The sequence below is a fragment of the Lissotriton helveticus genome, chromosome 3_1, assembly GCF_964261635.1.
Source record: "Lissotriton helveticus chromosome 3_1, aLisHel1.1, whole genome shotgun sequence".
NCBI classification, from domain to species: domain Eukaryota; kingdom Metazoa; phylum Chordata; class Amphibia; order Caudata; family Salamandridae; genus Lissotriton; species Lissotriton helveticus.
Genome location: NC_136061.1, coordinates 283,663,229 through 283,686,433, shown reverse-complemented (window position 1 = coordinate 283,686,433; position 23,205 = coordinate 283,663,229). Strand labels below are relative to the sequence as shown.

Sequence of the window (23,205 nt, the reverse complement as noted above, 5' to 3'; positions counted from 1 at the left end):
AGGGAATTACAATACCACAGTGAGATGATTCACACCAAAAGCAGTAAACATTTCTTCATCAAATTAGATTTAAATTGCACTCCATTGTCTGTCATGAGACTTTTAGGAATACCATCTTTGAAACAGGACTCTGAAAAATTCTATGATCACTCAAGTGTCAGGGTTCTCTCAAGAACTTGCCCTCAACCCACTTAGAATGATAATCCACTAACATCAGCGCATAGAAATATTTTTCTGGCAAGTCCTGCATGGGACCAATAAAGTACATTCCTAACTTTTCCCAAGGCTACGTAGGGAACTCGACAGGAGCGAAAGGACTGTTCACTGAGCAAAGGGATCTGTTTGCACTTCTACACTCAACACAGCTGGCAGCAGACATGGCCACCTCTGTAGCCATACCTGGCCAATAATAAAACATCTGAAGTCTCTACTTCAAATCTGTCAATTCTACATTACCATGATGGGCAAACTTAACTAGTTATGTTCTCAAATTAGTTGTAGGAATCAACAAACTACCCCTAAGCACAAGTCCAATTTCTACAGTTAACCGGTCCCTCACTTTGGAAAATGATTTAAATTCATGACTTAACATGTTCTCCCTAGACGATCATTTAGTCATATAATCCTTCATAGCATTGAGAATGAGCCAGACTGAATACCATACTCCCATTCCTGTACAGTCACAACCTTTCCAGAGGCCATTAAGCCATCCACTAGACCTTCCGCATATTCACAACCATCCTCACCATCCTCTTGAGAGTCATTCTGCACCAGACACCTGGACATAAACTCAACTCTAAAATTCTTCCCTCCTCGAATATGTCTTACACAAAATTTTAAATCATATATCTTAGACAAAAGTCTTACAAGCTGGGACTGACCTTGTTTAGACTCCTTTCATTGAGCAAATATACTAAAGTTGTATGATCAGTGACTAAAGAGAAACGTCTGCCCTATAGATAGGTAGAAAAATGATTGGAAAACAGGCCAGAGCCTTCCTCTCTATCGTACTATAATTTCTCTCCAAATCAGCAAGACATTTCGAAACAAATGCTACAGTGTGTTCCTTTCCTTCAACTATTTGACTCAGGATTGCCCCGAGACCTACTGCACTGGTACCCACTGTGGCTATAGAGGAAATGCCATCTCTGTATGGGTGCAGGGCAGCAGTATCAATATTCAATAATTTCAACCTGTCAGACACCGCTTTCTCCTCAACTCCCGAACTGAATTTCACTCCCTTCTTAAACATTCCTGAGTGGTTCAGTCTGTAAAGTAATAACGTCAATGAAACATGAATAGTATTCACACAAAACTAAGAAAGATTGCAACTGGTCTTTGTCACTAGGAATTAGACTATTTCTTATGGTATCCACCAGGTCCAATTTGGGATCAATACCCTATGCAGAGATGTAATGATCCAAATTACCCAATTCCTTCATCTAAAAGTGACCCTTCTCTTTTTTTACAGTAAACCCATGACCCTGTAACATAATCAACATCTCACCCAGCACAACCAAATGATCTTCTTCCGTGTCAGTGAAAATAAGGATATCATCATGGTAAGCTAAGACATTTATCAAATCGTTCAAGATCCTACATATCAATATTTTTAAAAACTGATGCTGCTGAAGCCAACCCAAACAGCATGCAGAGAAATCTGTATGCCCTGAAAGGAGTGTTAAAGGCTGTTAATGAGCGAGAATCTTCACTAAGTTCAACCTGGTTATAAGCTGCCCTTAAGTCTAGTGTGGAAAAAGCTCTGGCTCCCCACAGCTGAGCTAACATTTGCTGTATTTTATGGAGGAGAAAACAATCAACAAAGATATTCTTATTTATGGACCTACGGTCTCCATACTGCCTAATATCCCCTGTTTTCTATTTTGCAACCACAATAGAAGAAATCCACTGAGAGGAGTCTAATGGCTCAATGACATTTTCAGAACATAGGGGCCGATTATGATATCGGTTTTCCCGCATCCTCCGGGCTGGCGGAAGCCACCGCCGGCCTGGAGGATGCGTGAAAACCGCTGCGGACTGAAAAAAGACCCCCCGCCAGATTAGAATGGCTGGGGGATCTTTTTTCCATCCGCAGCTTTTCCGCCACGGTCGCCTCCCGTCCGCAGCGGAAAAGCACTAACATGGCTGGCGGTGTCTATCAGACAACACATTTGAATAGTAAGGGGCCACCGGGGGTTTCACACCATGGGGGACCACTGCACATATAGCATGGTGAAACTGTAGGTAACGAAACCGTTCAGTGTCATGGAGTTGGTACTTAGCCTGCATTTCTTCAAACGTTAACATCCCATTTTTACCCCACACATCTCGCACCTGCACAATTCAAATTAAATCCCAACGGTCAAACCCTTTCGTTTTCCACAGTGTCCCTAACTTCTCCGAACTCCTTAGGGGAGTGGCCATTGTTATACGTCCTGCCCAGTTAAGAGCCCTTGTAGCCTCGTGCCAAATCTTCGTCGCCGTCGATGGAGGACCCACCAAGGGGAAACGACCATATTTCGCATATACCACTCTAGTATACTCTCCCCCGGGCACCTGCCCACAGTCCATAGTAAAAACCCGGATCCATCGGCGAGCCATAAATTGCTTGGTTAATGGGCGCCAACTGGGACGCCCAATAGTATTCCCTGATGTTGGGCAGACCTAGACCCCCGTCGTACCAAGGCAACATCAATTTTGACAATGCAATACGGGGCCTCCCCTCCCAGAGAAGGCCTCGCTGCAACGATTCTATCTCACTAAAATACGACGGGGGCACCGGATCACAGGAGTTCTGTAAAGCATATAGAAAACGCGGGAGGGCCATCATCTTAAAGAGGACCGCACTGCCCTATAAGGAGAGCGGGAGTGTTTTCCACCTAGTGACATCACCACGCCCCCCGACTACCAAAGACGCGATCTTACAGCGTCTTGCAGAAGACTTAACCTCCTGAAGCGGAAGCCGGGAGCGATACTCTGCACTTACAATTTTTTAAATCTATTTTGAGAGTCACTATTTAATTGTTTTGCTTTTAAATCGCACTGTGAACTATGTTGGAAGCGTGAGTGTGTTGATTGATTAACCTTACCATCCTCCATCACAGCCTCTTGCCACACAGCGGATATTAGCGCTGCCGAGGCAACTCAGCTAAACAATTCTTGCCGCCATTTCCCGCCGCACCCCAGGGCCACGCCCCTTTCACGAGGCCACGCCCCCCCCCCCGACTACTAAAGACGCGATCTTACAGCGTCTTGCAGAAGACTTAACCTCCTGAGGCGGAATCCGGGAGCGATACTCTGCACTTACAATTTTTTTAATCTATTTTGAGAGTCACTAATTAATTGTTTTGCTTTTAAATCGCACTGTGAACTATGTCCTATGAACTAGGCCTCAACGCCTACACAAACATAAATTATGTGTATCTTTCGGTCGCGCAGCGGACGAGCGCAGCGGGCGCGACGTTTGCGCGCCATAGGCGCGCCTAAGGCAAGCCCGTCTGCGCCCGTCCGCGCCAGCTCCGTGCCTAAGGCCAGCCATGCTGCCACTCCCCACCCCGCGCAGAGACTCACATGGACCAGGACACAGCTTCTGGACATTGGTAAGAAATCCTGCACCCCGTCCAATAGATGGAATTTCCCTCCCCTTAACCCTCACCCTATGCAATATAAATGTCACAATTGCCAATTCAATCTGCGCCCCCACTGGACTTGCCCCCAGGCCTGCACAACCAGTCATCCCTCTCCCATCAAAAACCACTCTATGGGATTGGTGAATTGCCGTTCCTTACCCGGTCACGCCAGTGACATCTGGTTACTACTTTCTTCCACCTCCTGGGATGCTCTATTTCTAACGGAGACCTGGATTAAAGACTCCTCCAACCCCGATATATCTCTCGCCGTACCCCCCGGCTACCACTTCACTGGCATATGCCGCGAAGGCCCCAAAACAGGTGGGGGAATCGCAGTAATCCTAAAGAACCATCTGAACATCACGTCCAGGAAAATTTCGAATATTAAGCCCATAGAGGCACTTTACTTCTCGATCACAGACTCTACAACAGCCATTGCCTCTGGGATTTTGGTATACAATCCCCCGAACACCCCCCAAACAGCCATCTCTGACCTGCTGGCAATCACCGCCGATCTCTCTATCAAACACCCCCACTTTGTGGTACTGGGAGATTTCAACCTCCACGTTGATATAAGCAGCTGCAACCGCGCCAACCACTTCCTACAATCAATGGAAAACCTAAACTTGACACAAAAAGTTAAGGGCCCCACTCATACAGCAGGTCATACCCTTGACCTCATCTTTTCTAACCACGAAAAATTGACAATCCTGCAAAGTCTGCCTCTGACATGGTCAGACCATTTCTTAATCCCATTTGTGATTCACTCAACCCAAATTGCCAATAAAGAGGTTGCCACCAGAACTCAAGGAAGGAAATGGCACAAAATATCATGTTCTATCTTAGAACAACACTACCATAACAATGTAAACCCATGCCCTGACGACCTTAATGTAGCGGTTCACACATTTAACAATGATCTTACTGCGGCCATTGAGAAACTAGCCCCGCTACAAGCCCTCACCTCCCGCAGACAAAAACCGCCAGCTCCCTGGTTTACTCAGGAACTTAGAGAACATAGAAGCAAATGTAAAAAAAATGGAACGAAAATGGCGACAGGCCTATGACTCAGAAGCCAAAGCGCTCTACAAATCAACCCTTAAAGAATTTCGTATACTTAAACGTAACTCAATGAGAACCCATTTCGCAGAATCTATTACAAAGGCAAAAAACTCTTCCAAAGCCCTTTTTAACATCGTGAAAGATTTTACCATGCCCAATGCTATGTCCACCTCTGTCCCCCCTTCCCAAGAACTGAGTTAAAACCTATCAGACTTCTTCGAAAAAATTTTTTTTAACATTGCGGAAAATATTCTTCAGAACGCCACCACTATTACCGAGGAACCTATCATCTTCAGTAAGCATGCTTTCTCTGCGTTCAATCCTCTCACGAAGGAACATGCCCTGAATCTTCTAGTGAAATGTAAATCTGGCTCTCCTTTAGATCCAGCCCCGGCATCTATCATGAACGAAATTGCCCCTCTTATTATTGACCCCCTTCTCGAAATTTGGAACTCTTCCTTACGTTCAGGTATGGTCCCTTCCGCCTGGAAACACGCCATGCTTATACCAATTCAAAAACAAGCTGGCATTGACCCTGCCTGCCTTAGCAACTACAGGCCAATTTCACTCCTACCCAAGCCCGCTAAGGTTCTTGAAAAAGTAGTCCAGGAGCAACTATCCCATTACCTCGAATCCAACTTCTTGTTTCATGATAGTCAATCTGGATTCAGACCTGACTTTAGTACAGAGTCAGCTCTTCTTGAGGTCTCGGAGTCAATTCGAGAATGCACGGATAGGGGAGAGGAGGCCATGCTGGTTCTACTCGACCTATCCGCTGCATTCAACACCATCTCCCACGACACTCTTCTATCCCACTTACAAGAGGTCGGAATAAGCGGAATTCCCCTCACTTGGATTAAATCCTTCCTCACCAACAGATTCCAACAGGTGATGCTGGGCTCCTTCCTCTCCTCCAAGAAACCTCTGATCTGGGGCGTGCCGCAAGGTTCTGCTCTCAGCCCACTCTTATTCAACGTCTATTTAAAACCCCTGGCCAAAGTAATTGAACTTTGGGTCGTCAAAGCAACCTTCTACGCCGACGACACCCAATTGGTGTTCTCCTTCAAAGACCACCCTGAAAAATCTTTTCACAAATTTCGCCAATGCATGATGAACATCGCCTCCTGGATGTCAGCTAACAACTTAAAATTGAATACGGACAAGACCGAGGTCCTATTCTTTAATCAAAAATCACCAACCCCCTCCACCCTCTGGTTGCCAACTGAATTGGACCCTCCCCCTGAACCTGTTCATACAGCCCGTAACCTTGGCATCCAATTCGACACTGCTCTCTCCAGTAAGACACAAATTAATAAAGTTACTTCAGCGTGCTTTGGCAAATTACGCATGATAAAAAAAATTATTCCTTACCTACCATCCGACTCCCGAAAAACAGTTGTCCACTCTCTCATCACAGCGCACTTGGATTACGCAAATAGCCTATACGCAGGTGCCCCGGCTTATCTCATTAACCAACTTCAGAGAGTACAGAACTCAGCGGCCAGGTTGATTTGCAACATCCCATTTCGCCACTCTATCACCCCACATCTGATCAAGCTTCACTGGCTCCCAGTAAGACGCCGCATCCAATTCAAAGCCCTCATCCTGGCCTTCAGAGCAATGAATGATCGAGGTCCTCTTTACCTGTGCCACAGAATCAAACACTCACAAGCCTCCCGGAACCTCAGATCCAACCACCTCCGCCTTATGACTTGCCCCCGCTTTCGCCTGGCCCGTACGGGTGGAAGAGGCTTTGCAGTGACCACCTCCAAACTATGGAATCAACTGCCCATTGAATTAAGATTCTTGACATCGGAACCTCTCTTCCGAAAAAAACTCAAGACCTGGCTCTTCTCCCTTATCTAAAAAATTCTCCAATCGCAGCATTCTCCCCCACCCCCTTGTAGAGGGTATATCTTCAGCACCAGGACACCTCCGTTGGAGGTAGCTGTGCGCTATACAAACTACTAAATAAAATAAATAAATAAACCTGGCCAGCGGGGGCAATATATTCAATCTGAAGCGAATCCTGGGGTCTCTCGAAATCTGAATTCCCAAATACCAGAAACTAACCAGTTCCAGCTGCACTGGGCAATTGTCTGGCACCCTGGGAGGCTCACCACTCAGCACGAAGAGGACCGACTTCGCCCTATTGATTGCGAAGCCCGAGTACCTCCTGAAAATCGCAAGGATATCCATAAAGACCATCAGGGAACTGCGCGGGGAGGTCAAATATAACAGAATGTCATCTGCATACAACGAGATCTTATCTTCCCAGTCTGAGGTCCAGCGCAATCCCCTGATTGAGCGGCCCACCGAACCCAGGCCGCGAGTGGCTCGAGAGCCAGGGCGAACAAGAGAGGTGAAAGAGGGCAACCCTGTTGAGTGCCCTTTCCAAGCGAAAAGTCGCTGGATTTATGATTGTTCACGACAACGTGAGACAGTGGGGCCGAGTAAAGGAGGCGGACCCAACCAATAAACTCGGGGTCAAATCCCATCTTCTCCAGGACCGCAAAAAGATGCGACCATTCCACTCTGTCAAAAGCCATAGTGGCATCAAGAGACAACAACACCGCCGGCTCATGGATGTGGGACGCGCTTGCCACCACCCCATGAAGCCGACGGAGATTAAGGGCGGTGTTCCGACGAGGCATAAAGCCGGACTGGTCCGGATGCACCAGCGTCGTAATAACCTTCACCAGGCGGGCTGCAAGCAATTTGGCCAGCACCTTAGGCTCCACATTCAACAGAGAGATCGGGCGATATAACGAGCAGTCCAAACGTGGCTTACCCTCCTTATAAATGACCACTATATTAGCGAGACGTTGATCATACGGCAGTTCGTCACGGTCTCTGCTTTCAAGATACATATCTTTTAAATATGGGGCCAAGCGGTCGGTGTGTAATTTAAATAATTCAATGGGAAGACGTTTGGGCCAGAAGCCCTGCCAGAGTGGACACCCCTGATGGCCATTGCCACCTCATCGTTAGTGAGAGCTGAATCGAAGAACTCTTTATGCTCAATAGATAGAACCGGCATAGGAATGTCACGAATCATGTCAGCATTCTCCTCCTCCGTGTAGCCCCCAGCTGAGGTATAAACCTCCTTAAAGTACCGGGCAAAGTCGTCTACAATCGCTTGGCGGTCCGTCGACACCGCGCCCGCAATACGCAGTTCCGGTATCAGCCGAGAACCCCAATCGTCCTTTTCCAACCAAGCTATCAACTTCCCGGCCTTATCGCCATGTTCGTATAATCTACTCTGCGTGTTAGCGTGCTGCGTCTTTGCTCTGTCACGTGTCAGGGTCCTGTACTCATCCCGGAGCAAACCGAGACGGTGCCCCTCCCGGGGTCGCTCCCAGAGGAGACAGCGGTCTCCAAGACCAACAGGTCCGCCTCCACTCTATCTATTTCGGCCCTGCTCTTCTTCTTCTGCCCGGATACTAGGGAGAGTACCTCCCCCCGTGCAACAGTTTTGTAGGCCTCCCACAGGGAACATTTCGACGTACCTCCCCCAGCCTCAGCAATCTTCCTGAGGTACCGACGGAGAGGGCGGTGCTTCCCTAAACCTGAGTCTGAGCCAGGTGAGGTGAGGCTTGATACCTCACACGGGGTAGGTTTGAATAACCATCTGTCCTGTGTAGAGGTATTGTACAAGCTCACAACCAAATTGAATTGTGATAACTTTAAGCTTTTCTTTTTTATGCACTTTTTGGACCCTTGTTGGTCAAATTTAATTGAATGCAGTAGCTTATACTTAGAGGTCCTGAAGAAAGTCGGGGTACTATGACCCAAGACGGCTGAAACTAGTAGACCACGACATCCGGCAGATGTGTTTATTGCCGAGTTACTGTTTTTAATCAAGTTCTTTTAACATCACTTTCACTTATTGTTCATTTCTTGCACTGCACCCATCAATTGATTTGCTCAATTGTTTACTTCACTGGTCTCTCCTTGTGCCCAGCCCACGAGTTGTTGGTTTGTTGCCAGAGGAACTGAGGTGACAGGGGCGCTCCAGGAGTTCCAAATGATGACACTGGCCACGAAGGGCAGTTGATGGAAATCCTTGTTGTTTTCTCCCCTCCTCAGGGTCTTCTTCTGTCATATAGTCACATTCGTGTCAATACTTGTAGCGACTTTGGTCCTTAAGTGTGACGAATGATTTGATTTGACTGTTCATTTTTAGTCTCTGTAGTGTTTTATCTTATTAGACCACCAGCTATTCTATGTGTTGAATATATTAGGATTTGGGGATTATATCTGGGTAGGTCTCTAAACATTCCCTTTGACCCTTACTCCTCTTTGGGGGTTGTTATGTTGGAACATTTCGACGTAACCAACCCCTCATTTTCCCGAAAATAATGATCCGTAACAATCACAAGCTCCTTCCTGACTGCAGGGTCTTTCAGGCACCATGCGTTAATTGGTGCAACCCTACCAACATCACCCTGTCCCATCCGTAATCGGAGCCAAATCGGCGAGTGATCAGACACTCCCCGCGCCAGATGAGTCACCTCCTGAATAAAGGCCGCCTGAGATGCCGGCAGTAAAACATGGTCTATCCGAGAGAGCGAATGGTGCGCCACAGAGGCGTGGGTATAGTTCACTTCGCTGGGGTGTCGAAGTCTCCACCAAACCTGACGCAGCGACAAAGTCCGCCAGCCATCTGCGGGAAGGCAAAAGCACACGGGGGGAGTCCTGTCTTGCTCACCATCCATCACAGCGTTGAAGTACCCGCCCAGCACCAAAGTTCCAACAGGCAGCGTAAGAAACATTCTATACAAATCGCGAAAAGTATCCACTTGCAGCGCTGGGGGGACATAGACAAAAACGTGACAGTCCTACCTTCCCAAAGTCCCGATATACCGACATATCGGCCTCTATTATCAGACCATGTCGACTGAATAGTGAGGGGAAAGGAGTTTTTTACCAAGATCCCTACTCCTCTAGAGCCAGAAGTGAAGCCAGCATGTACCACTAATTTGTAGCCCCCACGGTGAAGTGCCATACATAGTTTACCCATAAGATGGGTTTCCTGCAACAACGCCACATCTGGCAAGTGCCTTCTTATCAACTGATTCACCATGGTGCGCTTTATCTTGTCACCCAGGCCATTCACATTCCAGCAGAGGACGGAAAACCCCAGACCCAACCTACCGGAAGCCATTCACATCTCTAAAAAAGAACAGGATATCCACGAGTACCCTTAGCGAATTCTGGTCACATAAAACAAACAAACCAACAAACAAAAGCACCTCGAACCCCATCCCCCAACCCCCCTCCCTGCACCCCTGCATGTAGCATATGCTCATCCCCAACTCGCAGTGTGCCTGTCGCCCCCAACTAACTACAGGTATCTAAAAGTAGAAAAACGGAGGAGGACCTTACAACAGGCCGCCCGACCCCGCCACCCCAAACCAGCCACTACCCCCCCACCTGGTAAAGTCAAACAGGAATCACCGAAAAATAGTCCGCAAAAAAGGGAAGGGGGGGGAAGGAAGAATGATCAACCCCTACCAGACCCCTTTCGTCACCAGCCATATTGATACAGTACAAAGTCAACTAGTCACTGGTCTTCATTATCTGTTTGGGCTTTAGTCCCGGCATCCGAGCCCTTGATACGATCCAGCCAGTCCGTGGCGACCTCAGGAGAGTCAAAGAACCAAGTCTTAGCATCATGTTCAATCCGCAGACGAGCCGGATACATCATCGAATACTTGATGTCCCGGTCTCGCAGTCGCCGTTTGATGACCATAAAGCCTTGCCGTTGTCTCTGTACCATCTGGGTGAAGTCCGGGAAAAACAACAGTGAAGTGTTCTCATAGGCCAGCGGGCGCGTGGCCCTCGGTGTTTGCAGGATAGCATCCCGGTCTCGAAAGTTCAGGACTCGGGCGATAATGGGTCGCGGAGGCGCACCAACCTTTGGTTGACTGCCGGGGACTCTGTGGGCCCTTTCCACAGTGAAAAAGTTACTAAGGCCCTTGGGCTTGAGATGTTGTAGGACAATTTCTTCAACGAAAAGGTCTGGAGCCATCCCCTCTGATTTTTCCGGCACTCCCAAGATGCGGACGTTATTGCGGCATGCCCGACCTTCATACTCATCGAGATTTGATCTGTTTGAGTCCGGGCCGTCTTGAGATCACGTACCTCCTTCTGCAGTTCAGTCACATCCTCAATGAGACTCTTTGTCTTTATTTCGAGGTTCTTGACCTTCTCAGAAGTTTTGGTGAGGTCAGCCCTTATGAGACCCACCTCAATGGATACTGTATCGAGTTTATTGTCCATCCTTTCCAAGGAGGACTGGACTCCAGTAATAGCAGCCATCAGGTCCTTCATAGTGGGATCATCCTCAAGTGGCTCACCATCCCTGCTCCCCGCCGGGGTTTTTTTTCGCATCGGCTGGGGATCCCTTGGAGATAGCATATTTGTCGATTTTATTTGACTGGACCTGCCGAGTGCCTTTCGATATTCTCAGCTGAGGCTTCTCAGGGTCACCTCTTGACGCCATTGCCACCGCAAAGGCAGGGGAAACCCACCACTCTTCAGTCGAGTCCAGGCAGGTTCTTTGATAATTAGCCTCCGGCGAGGGCAGGGGGACCCAGGACGTCCCGTCCGTCACTCCGCTGCGACAAAGGAAGCTCCGACCGATCACTTCCGGTCCGAGAGGCCGCTGTTGTCGCACTCCATCACGGGCAGCTCCACACTTGAGGTCCCGGCATCCGAGACCGTAGGCCCCTATTTTCCCGACGACGATAATCGGTCGCCGAGGCGTCCAATCGGACCAGAATTTCACCCGGTGACTCAGGCGCCGGTCCCCCACCCGATGGTAGGGACGGGGTTCAGGATACTATGCCGGATAGCTGATCAGGATGTGGCGGCCGGCGGAGCCGATGCTCAAGCGGCCATCTTGGTCGCTGGCGCGGCTCCTCCTGAGAAGCACCAACTTTTAAAGCTTCAAACATTGTAACAAAAGTCCTCTATTTTGAAAGAAACCTAACATGTTAAAACCGTTACATAATCCTGTGCCTCCTTTTTTGAGTTCCTTGTTGTACCGCCCTTCCATGTGATTTCACCCTTCCCCCTCTCATTTTTGGTCATTTGTAGGTATGTGTCTTTCCATTTTGTTTTTTTTTTACTCCTTTTTCTCGTGCTATTTCTATTCTCTCTCTGTACCCTTTCTTTACTTATTTGATTTCTCATTTCTCAATCTGTTCTCTTAAGCTTCCTGCTTTGGTATCATTCTCTTTTCCTTTTTTCTCTGTTACTCTCCAGACTAAAGAGATTTGTCTCTCCCTTTCTGTCCCCTTACTTCTCTCAATGTTTGTTGACTTAGACTTTTTTATATCCTCCTACCTTTTTTGTCATCCCCGTCCTTTCATTCTTTCCCATTTTCTTACTTTATTTCCTATTCTTTATCTCACTCTTCACTTCTGATGTTTCTCTTCATCTATCGAGCTTTTACTGAGTCTGGTTTAAGTCAAGTTGCTCTCTCTAGAGTTAATTCCTTGTTTCTTTACACGATTCTTCCTTCATATGTTACTAGATTTTTCGTCAACTATTTGCTCTTGTGGTTTATTTTGTACCAAGTTTATTGTCATATCTGGTCCAGTTTAACTTGTTCACTTAATGGTTGTTAGATGGCATTAAATATTGTTTCTTGGAATGTCAGAGATTTGCACTAACCGATTAAAAGGCAACCTCCTATTATCACATTTGTCTAAACTGAAGGCTGATATAGCTCTGATTCAAGAATCTCACCTAACAGAATCTGAATCCTTAAAGTTGATGAGAGACTGGGTTGGGGATGTTTCCTTTTCTCCAGGTGATGGTAAGTGCAATGGTGTTATCACATTATGTCATAGATCTCTCCATGTTAAGCGTATTTATTTTAAGAAAAAGATGACGTAGGTCATTGGTTACTTACAGACCTATTAATTTGGAATACTCCACTCACTTTATTTAACATTTATGCACCAACTAGAGGTATTGCCATTTTTGGTCCCACCTTGCTGAAAAAATGATGCAGTTCCCTCAAGATAATCTGATTTTAGCTGGAGATTGCAATCAAATTATTGATCCCTTCATCGATCGCAATTCTTCCTCGCCCTTTATACCTTTCAAAGCACATAAATCATTCTTACACTCCTTTCAACAGAGGCAGTTAATCGACACATGGAGATTGTGCAATCCGACTTTGAGAGACTACACTTTCTCCAGTTCATCACACACAGTCACATATTGATCATATCTTTATTTCTCATGACCTTTCTCAATCCAAAGGATCTGCAGACATCGGCTCCATCTTGATTTTCGATCATGCCCCGGTCTCTGTTTCTTTAGATATTCTTCACAAACCTTCTGCCCCTAGGCGCTGGCATTTTAATAATTCATTACTGCTTGATCCTGTTTTTACATCCTCATTCATCTCTTTTTTTAATGAATATTTCTCTTTTAATGAATCAGACACACTTCCTTTTCATGTCATATGGGCCGCGTTTAAGCTGCTGCACAGGACTTTATCATTAATTACATTTCTAAGAAGCTTCACACTGCCTGAAAATCCGCTATGGATCTTTTCATTAAGAAAAAAAATTGGAACATACCTATTACACTTCTAAATCAAAGGATTGTTTAAGAGATCTAATAGCTGCCAAGCTTCAATGTAATAAGGAGTCCACTGAAAATGCTTCTTTACATTTACATAAATGCAGTGAAATGTTTTTTGGCTGCCAAAATAAGTCAGGCAAATTACTGGCCAATTATCTCGAAGTTTAAAAAAAACAAAGTTACTATTGATTCAATCCTTGATGACCAACAATTACCCAAAATTAAGGACTCAGAAATTTTGCAAGAATGCCATACATTCTACAATTGTATACATCTGAAACTACTCCTAAGGACGAGTCCATTATGAATTATCTCTCCTCTATTACTAAACCTTCTAATATACATTTAGATGTTGACTCATTAGAGCTAGATGTTTCAGGGAAAGAACTACATAATGCTTTGCGCGTTCTCAAGAAGGATAAACCCCAGGTCCAGATGGTCTCACTGTTGAATTCTTTTCACATTTTTCCCAAATTCTTCTTCCCGAGTTACATAAACTCTTGACTTCTTCAGGTTCCTTTTTAGAAGCCCTAATTTGCCTCATTCCCAAGGAAAATAAAGATTCACGCTTTTGTAAAAATTACAGACCGATTTTATTAGTAAATATCGATTATAAAATGTTCTCAAAATCCTTCTCAAAATCCTTGGCCTTACGTCTAGAATCTATTCTTCCAGATCTCCTAGGTAAGGAACAATCAGGTTTCATGAAGGTTCGCTTTCTTACCAATAATACACACCTGTTTTTATAAACTTTCCAAGTCTTCTCATTCTTCCGAATCTCTGGCAGCGATAGCTTAAGATGCCGAAAATGCTTTTGACAGAGTCTATTGGCCTTTTATTTTTTCAACACATAAGTGGTTTGGCTTTGGTCCTAAAATTAATACTTTAATTTCTCTTTTATACTCAAATCCTAGAGTGGCTATATTTGTCATTGGCCTTACTTCTTTGTATTTTATGTTGAATAGAGTCGTTCGGCAAGTTTGTCCTCTATACCGCTTTTTATTTAATCTTGCTTTAGACGCCTTTCTATCTAGACTTAGTCAAAATTCTGATTTTCAAGGTTTCAATCATGGTAGCACACATATTGATTTGGCAGCTTATGCAAATGACATTTTGTTATTTCTCTCTAATCCTCTCTCTTCTTTACCTGCTTTTCTCTCGGAGACGGAGTCCTATTCTTCTGTATCTGGTTATAAACTTAATAATGAAATCTTGCCTTTAACTAAATTTACTTTTAAGGATGATTTTAAAATAACTAATTTCAATTTGAATACTAAACACATAAAGTACTTAGGCATATATTTCTCTTCTTCTCAATCACTTCATCAATTTCCATATATTGGGACAAGTGTTGCTCAAAGATTTCTTCCCTCATTGACAGATGGCATCCCTTGTACATATCCTGGTGGGGAAGGTTGGATACAATAAATATGATGCTATCCCCTATTGTCTTATTTACTGTGTCTAACATCCCAGTCACCATACCCCAAAGGTTTTTCAAACAAATTAACTCTTTACTACCTTGCTTTCTCTGGAATAAGAGAAGAGAACGTATGTCATAGCAAAGCGTATTCATCCTAAAATAGAGGGTGATGTTAACTTTCATAATTTTCCTACCTACCATAACCTTACGTCAATCATTTCATTGGTTTACCAGTATCTTGTCAGATTCACCTCTTTGGGTGACACCTGAACATTCCTATATGGCCCCTTTTGCTTTTCAGGAACACTTATCATTCACCCGAAAACCTCAGAAACTATCTACTCCCATTGTTAAACACACTATAAGTTATTAGATTCTATTCTATTAGACAATTCTTCTAATGTAACATCACTTCTTCAAATGCCCATCTGGCACAATCATCAGAAAACGGTTAATGACAAACCCATTTATTGGAAGTCATGGTGACAAAAGGGCCTTCTCTGGGTACACCAGTCATATCAGAATAATACAATTATATCTTTTCCCCAAGCTAGAACTATATTTAATTTTCCTACTTCATTTTCTAATAAATGTCATTTGCTACAACAAGCCTTGATTTCAGCAGTTGATCAGTCTGCTCCAATTTTAGACCAATCAAACATTATTTCTAACACTTCTCATACATTTTTGAATTCTTGGTCCAAGACATCAACAATTTATACATACTTATATAACCTGATTCCCGTTAGAAACAAAACTGAAGTGGAATTAGATAGAGAATGTGACCTTAATGTCAACTGGTCTGTTCAAATATGGAATAAAATCTGGCTTAAAAAACATCTAGAGCAGTCAACACCACGCAGACGCTTTTCTTCATTTATAATAGGCTAATCCTTTCCCCCTCATTTCTTCATAAGATTAACGCTGAACTACCCGGCACTTGCTGGTCATGTTCATCCATGAATGCTGATTTAAAGCACTTACTTTTTTCCTGTTCATCTGTTCAAGATTTTTGGAAGAGTGTCTGGAAACAGATTACCCAGATTTTTCAGCTTGTGGTATCTTTCTCTTCTGCTAATAATTTTTGGGGGTCTCTTTCTGATGACTGGTTGCAATGTCCTTTACATTTACAGGTTTTGGATTTGCTTTAGGGCATAGCGTTTCAGCAGATTACTAAACACTGGAAGAATATGTCTGACCTCTCTTTCCAGGCTTGGCGGTACGCTGTATGCTATAATCATAGAGTGGGTACTGTATATGTATATCTAATATCTTTGGCTGTAAAACATCTGATTATATGATCTCCAGTTACAAGTTTTATTGATTGCCATGCAAAAATATCATATACACGAAAAACTTCTGACCAAGAAGTGTCTAAACCTCCTTGACATTCTGATCTTTCTCTATTTTTAATAATGTTTGTATAGGTTTTATATAAGTTATGTTGTTATGTTTTAGATAATTGACCAGATTTGTAATATAGTCTCACATATTTTCTCTTTATTGTTAAGATAACCACTCATCTATGTATATTTATTTCTCTTTTTGTTTTTCCAGATTAATAAACATAATATATATGTATCTTTATTGTAATCCCTCCTCTTTTAGCCTTCCCTGTTTACTTCAATAAACTTTACTTTTTTCAAAACTAAAAATACCATTACACAAAACTAAGCATCATACCAAAGTGAGTAAGGTTGGAAAACCAGTATGGTATAGCAGCAGCCCAAATGGACGAGCCAGGAAATATGACAATAAAACTAATTTTTATGATTAGGGAGGATCTCTGAATGAAATACAGTGTGGGCCTAATTACGAGTTCCTGGTAATTTTCCAATCCATGGTTAAAATCCTGTTTACGTGTGAAGGTATTTAACCCATCCCATAATTATCCGATGCACTAAATAACTCAACCTTTGTTAAATATCAGCAGGGCAAATGTGCTGGAATTTAACAGTGGCAAACATACCGTATTTACTGTTTCATGCGGATTTTGGTGCGTTAAACACCAAAATCAGCATGTTATTCCCCATAAACTCACCCGATGAATAAAGTACCCTGTTGTATCATTATTTATCAAGGGCAATAACTAACGCCTTCGCTTGTAATCAGGGCCTTAGTGTATAAGATTATCACAAATAAAGACTGCATAAAGCAATGAGATAGGTATATGTGGTGGCGTAAAATTCAATCATTTGCAACAGTACATTTTAAAGTGAGAGACAGATGTGGGAAACCTGGTAAAAGCCATCAGATTTGAGAAAACACCCGTGCACCTCCACAATAGTCACTTTGATCCTTTCGCTATTATAGCGTTTGACATACAGTCCATATCCTTAGTCAGAAGCCACTTCCACAAAATCAGACGATGTAGAGAGTTCAAGCTTTTATTTTGCAAACGTTATGATCCACAGCCGACGCGCGTTTCGCCCTGTTCGGGCTTTCTCAAGGCTGTATACCATACATAAAACAAAAAAGAAAGGAAACATACATGTACTGAGTTTTGCACGTTCCAATCAAGTGTTTAGACGATTAAACTCAATTCACAATTCTTACATATTTCTCATGCAAGACAAGTTTGGGTAGTGACCACCTTACCCCTCACCATATACAAAGCACATGCAGTTATCACCAACACCCCTTATATTGGGTATTGTTGGAAACTTCACATGATGACCCCACCAGGGACACCGACGAGAGCCATGCACTCCAAACAATCCAACCATATGTGTTATTGAGTTCAGTGCCACTCCATTGCGTATGATTCTATAATATAGTCCAATCATCTAAAAACCCGTGCCAAATCACTGCACACATTTGAATAAGTGCCCAGTGTCAACCATAAAGAACCTAGCTTTCCAGTGAGTAAATATCATGAGACTTATGTAAAACTTCACACATGCTATTCACAAGGATAGTGCATTTCAGCTCACCTATTTGTAGTGCAATCATAAGTCCCAATTCCTGTATCTACTGAAAGTCTGTGAAATGTACTTTTATGTCCTTGTCTGGTTAATCTAAAAAACAATTCCCAAGCAATACATAATTTTTCAAAATATCCTTGTAAACCTTTAGTTAAAACACTTTCCTAATTGCTACAGCTCAATATTACCACAAATTCATACCTTAGACTCTTTAGTCATTGTATTACTGCAGGATCCCTTGATTAGTGTCAGAAACGTGAAATATCAAATCGGTCTTCTCAGCAGTACTATTCGTGTGGCACCATATTAAGCCCCACCTCCTGTTGGTTAAATAACAAGTCGCTATAATGAGGTGTTTACTTTGACTAGCATTGTCATCCCTACCGATCAATTAAAAACACCCACTGGTGTAACGTTACCCCCATTCTAACTTGACAATAATAACTGATATGTAAGTATCTGTTTTAGCACTATTCCTGACCTATGACGGTAACCGTTATGTAAAAACTCTTTATTGATGACTATTCAGTATATCCTCTTCAACATAATACACCCGTATAGCGACCCACTTGGCCATAGCTCTAGCCCTCAGATGTCGTGTTCACCACCCCTGAGGTCCACTGCTTCATTTAGAGGTGGGGGACTCGCTTGCTTTCTATCAGCAGTGCCTCAGCTTGGAAACCCCAATACTGGCGGCCCATATGTCTCAGGGCCACAAGAGTCAGGAGAGGCTTGTCCCTGTATATGAGGATACTGGAATTAGCGGCAATGGAGAAGCAAAATTTGTAACAGTGTTGATTAAATGATACAGCAGGAAAAGATGCATACGGACAAAATTTGTGGCAATTATTTGACTTTTCTGATATTTTAACCACACAATGTTCCTGATGCAATAGTGTTTTCATAATAATAGACAACACAGAAATTTCTCAAGAAGGAAAAGGAAATATATATATATATATATATGTATATATATATCTATATATATCTATATATATATAGATATATATATATATATATATATCACACCAAAACGCTGTATACCAACAGGAAAGCAGCAGCCACGGACACAGGAAAGCTTTTAAGCAGTTGTTTATTTTGCAGATACCGGAAACTTGACGCGTTTCGGGACCGAGTCCCTTGATCACGATATATATATATATATATATATTCTTCCAAAGTTTGCCCACAAACGAAGATACACACAGCTTACACGTGATTCCTGCTACAAACATTCTTTATTCAGGCAACACAGTGAGTACAGCCAGGTATTCTCTCCACAGCCCTACGCGTTTCAGAACCCTGTCTTCATTGAGCAGAGCTTACAGGACAGCTAAGAATAATGCAGTGACACAACTGGGGGGGCTCTATCAAGACTAGTACTAACTGAAACCTCAGCAAGTCGGAACCCATTGGGGTAATATTTAAAGGTGTAGTACAAGTCCCAGAAGCACTATAATTGAAGCCCATCGGAGGGCGATAAAAGCTAATTAGAGACTTGCAGCAACCGTATCCAACCAGCGAGAGCCCGTGAACAAGGAGGACGAATCTCCGAAACGCGTAGGGCTGGGGAGAGAATACCTGGCTGTACTCACTGTGTTGCCTGAATAAAGAATCCTGTTCGTAGCAGAAATCACGTGAAAGCTGTGTGCATCTTCGTTTGTGGGGGAACTTTGGAAGAATATATATATATATATATATCGAAACAAAACACTTTCAGGCATAGAGTGACGCATAAATTATGCAAAAAAAGAGAGAACTCTGGGTAGTTCTCAAGTTTAGGTGGAAAGCAGCTCCTGTTAGAGCACTTTCAACAGCAGCGACACTCTAGATCTGCTCACCTCAAATGTCTGCTTTTCTATCAAAGTCTTTAAGCATAGGATTAGCACAGTGCCATCCACGCCGAGATAGAAAAGGACAAATAGCTGTAATACTGTGCCTGGAGTGATAAATGACTTTTATTCAGGCTTCGAGTGCTGCATAAATTATGCTGAAAAGAAGCAGAGAACAGTTCCCAAGTTTGGATGGAGAACAGCTCCTGTGTAGAGCACCCTACAACTCCAGTGACACTCTGAATCTGCTCACCTCAAATATCTTTTCCCAGCTAAGCTTGGGAACTATCCAGACTTCTCTGCTTCTTTTTTGCATAGTTTTTGCATATGTATACATGAAACACCATTGTAGCAAGAATTATTACATCCCAAATATTGTACCCCGAGGTTTGTCAGAGGGGAAAACCAACACAATAATCCTTTCCTAGAAAGGTAATCTATGACAGTTCATGTACCAAATTACCTATGTGTAAATGCTGATTGACTTCAACAAATACTTTTCACAATCAATATGGCAGGCCTGCTGCGTTCATTGTAACTTTTTGTAATAAATATATCAGACTTATGGCATATGAAATATATTTTCTGTGTGAAACAATAAGGCCTATAGATGTTATTATTGGCTTGTCATCATGACCAACTCAGGCCACCTCTATTGAGCTTAAACTTTCATATTAGGCAACCATCAAGCATACAGTCATAAATTTACAGTAGTATACAAAATTAAACTTGTCAAAACGAAATATAATTTCTCCTAAGAGGGCCTAATAACTATTCTCACAGACCATCTACACCCACGGTGTTCTGGAGAATTAACCAGCACCAAAACCTTGCCTAGTACTGTAATCTATGAGATTCAATGTATCTAAATACATAATTTGTAGGCTGCCATTTAACTGTAAACCTGCCTCCAAGCTTTAGCACAGTGTAATAACAATCGACCTTTAAAAGCCTGTTGCTTTTATCACTTGCTTTTCATAATAAGTATATTAGGCCTACTTGCTTAGTCATAACTTGCCATTATAAACAAATCACAGATAAGGAATATGCCATATATTTGCCCAATGTACTATTAAGGCCAATAGCCCTTTCTATTGGCTTGACACTATGTCCCAACACATATCTACGGAAGTGTGCGTAAGCTGTCAACCGTAACCCATACAGTTATAAAATGACAAGTATGTACAAAATTACAGTTGGCAAAATAGTATACAACCCCCTCTTAGTAGGGCCTAACAAGAATCATCACACTGAAAGTTTACTCCCAGTGTTTTACAGAGTGGGTAATCTTCATTACAATCTGTCTATAGCCTGTACCATAATGTGATAACAATCTACTGCCTTTGTAATCACTTTTCACAATACACATACCGGACCTGTGGCATCTGGCATAACTTTTCCTTGCACACCAAACAGCCCTTTTGCTATTATTATTGGCTTATGACCATAACAAACTCAGGTTCACTATACTGAGTGTAAGCTTTCCCACAAAGCAACGACCAGACTTACAGTTATAAAATTGCAAATGAATACAAATTTACAGCTAGCAAAGCATAATACTATATATCCTAAGAGGGCTAAACAAGGATTCTAATAGTGCAAATATACTATACACCAAAGTTTCTTCAGGGATTTTGAGGGGGCAAGCAAAAGCAAAACCATTACCTACTATGGTAATCTGTGGCATTCGGTGTATCAAAATATCTAACAGTAGGCTTTAATACAGAGAAATAACAATCCACTCTTAAATCCCTATTTACTTTAACATGCTTTTCAATCAATGCGTCAGGACTACTGTCTTTATCTTAACGTTTCGGAATAAACAATAAGGATTATAGCCTTTAGCATTGGTTTGTCATAATAAACAACTTAGATCTACTGCATACATTGTGGGTGTCCAATGCCACAACCCTAGTCTACTATGATAATCTGTTGGATAGCATGCAATAAAATACCTGTTTATAGCCGGTACACAATGTGATAGTAACCATCTGTTAAAGGGATAGAGGATTTACCAAATGCTTTTCACAATAAATAAGATAGGCCCACTGTTTTCCTTATACCTTTTCATAATAAGCACATCAGACCAATGATATTGGGCATAACATTTCCCAATGCACCAATCAGGCCTAAAGCTTGTCACGATAAACAACTCAGGTCTACTCTACTAAGTGTAAGGCTTTCCACAAGGCAACCAACAGTCACACAGTCATAAAATTAGAAAGTTATACATACTTACAGCTGGCTAAGTAAAATACGGTGTCTTCTAAGAGGTCCTCATAAGAATTCTCACGGAGCAAATACTCTATATCAATAGTTTGCCACAGGGGTAACAACACTGAAACACTTACCTACTGTTTTGATTTGTGAGATTTCCCGTAACAAAATACCCATCTGTAGGCTTTACTACAGAGTAATGGAAACCCACTCTTAAATGCCTACTGACTTGTATCATATGCTTTTCACAATCAATATATTAGGCCTTTATTGTAATTTTTCCTGATAAACAATCAGGCCTAAATCTTTAATATTGGCTTGTCACCATAACTAACTCAAAGTTACTGTGTTGGGCATACGTTGTGGGTGACCAACACCAAAACGCTTGCCTACTATGGTAACCTGTGAGATTACATGCAACATATGCTTTTGGCAATACATTTGTCAGGCTTACTGCCTTTATCATAACATTTCATAATAAACAGATCACGCCCATAGCAATGATCCCTGTCTTGTTAACATACGCAGCTTACTCCTGCTTTATTAAGTATAAACTGTAGCACAAGCCAAAAGATGCAATACAAGCATTCTTTTTAGTGGAACCACATAAATATGGCCAATCAAATCCTGTACGCAGGGAAAAACAAACATGCGAAAAACAAACATGCGGGTGGAGCATAAACCTCACTCTCAATAGTAATCTAAAAGCTGTCTTTATTGATCATATAAGGTAGAATAGAGCTGCACTTTCTAGCCAGATGTACAACTGCATGTAGATTAGTGAAGCCCTTGGCATTCCATATTGCTCTCTAACACACAACTGCACGCTGAAGTCGAAAGGTAATGATAGAAAGGGAGTAGCAGAGTGCTGGGAAGTGCTGGGAAGCAGCAATACATGCCTAATGACTTGCCTCCTCCTATATGTGCTGCTGTCATAGAAAAACAAAAAATGTGAACTATGTACTTATCTAAGGCACTTTATCGGCATTACAGTGCCATCGCTGTGCCTCCTGAAAGGTCAAGCTGCTTGATACGTTATGGTTGTTAGTGAGACTTCTTTATAAAATACTACTGCTGCTTTCTCATAAATAAACAAAATAATCACAGGTCTGGGAATGGAAAGCTCTTTCATACAAAAAGTACTTGTCCACCAACCTGTGACCAGAGCCAAAGCCCCTTTCCGTCGTACTCCTGAAAACTCTTTTTTAGGTTTATTTATTTATTTATTTATGCATTTTTATATAGCGCGGACTTTACCCGAAGGTGTCAGAGCGCTTCACAAAAGGAACAGAAATGAAACATAATGAGAAACATTACAAAAGAACAGATTACAAAAGCATACATTACGTTACATAAGGTAATAGTGACATTTGTGAGCAAACAAAATACATGAGGTAGTCAAAATTGTGAGCAACCAAAAATACATGAGGTAGTAAAGGTAATAGTGACAATTGTGAGCAAACAAAATACATGAGGTAGTAAAAATTGTGAGCAGCCAAAAATACATGAGG

At 42.7% G+C, this 23,205-nt stretch overlaps 1 long non-coding RNA gene across 1 annotated transcript in view; it reads left to right on the top strand.

Moving 5' to 3' along the window:
• The first annotated feature begins 1,521 nt into the window (after window positions 1-1,521).
• Window positions 1,522-23,205, top strand: part of LOC144824508 (uncharacterized) — an 81,926-nt gene continuing 60,242 nt past the window's right edge. Inside the window, exon 1 of the long non-coding RNA XR_013608988.1 lies at window positions 1,522-1,562. This is a non-coding gene — a long non-coding RNA (uncharacterized LOC144824508). The remainder of the gene's footprint in view (window positions 1,563-23,205) is intronic.